The following is a 915-nucleotide window of genomic DNA, read 5'->3' on the forward strand; positions in this document are numbered from 1 at the left end:
GCACCAGCAGTGACATTGTCCGGAGGAAGTTCAGGCAGAAACTAGCAGAGGAGCTGAGACACGAGTTTAGCAAGGAGATAAGGGTCACAGTGCGGAGCACGGTCCGAGCATCGCTGCGCACGACGGCAGACACCAACACGGAGGCAGTGACAGCTTAGGTTAGGTTAGGTTATAAATGTTCAAAGAAGATACTTTTAGGTGTCATTTGCATGTTTTAAGTTGTGTTGAATTAATTTACATACCATATTTTTCAGATGTGAATGAAATAATTACGTTTTACTATGCCGATATGAATAATTGAAACACCTGGCCAACTCAAGTGTATAATTAAACTCGTTAAATTGTACATTTTGGTGTTATTTCGTTTTTCTAAAGGTATCCTAACACAATACCTGCATTAATATTGCAATTAGGTATTTATCATGACAGATTATAGTATTTGGAATCTGGCGGTCAAAATGACCGCTCACGGCAGTTCTAGTAGTTATGGAATCCCGGCACTTCTAGTGTTAAACCTTGGATGTCACTGTAAAGTTACCGTTTTGACTAAATGAAAGGTTAACATAAAAAAAACATATTTAGTTATTAGTAATTGCAGGTGATTTTTGGACACATCATTTACTGTAGGCTACTTTTAATCAGCCTCTGCAGCATCTGCATGCACTAACTCATCCGCCAATTGAAAGGATGTCTTTTTGTACGTTGTGCTGTAATGTATTTGGGAAATGTGAAATCTTTTTCTGTTTGTCCAATAACATAAATACCTGCTGTCTGGTGTTAATAAAAGACACAAGAATGTACCTTTGAAACCGGAGGAATACAGAATTTATAAGTAGCCTTATGAAAATATCTGTTGACGTGAAATGTTGTTGTATATTGAGATATTTCGTATATTTTTCATCGTGGAAATAAAGT

The sequence above is a fragment of the Etheostoma cragini genome, chromosome 9 (assembly GCF_013103735.1).
Source record: "Etheostoma cragini isolate CJK2018 chromosome 9, CSU_Ecrag_1.0, whole genome shotgun sequence".
Taxonomy (NCBI): Eukaryota; Metazoa; Chordata; class Actinopteri; order Perciformes; family Percidae; genus Etheostoma; species Etheostoma cragini.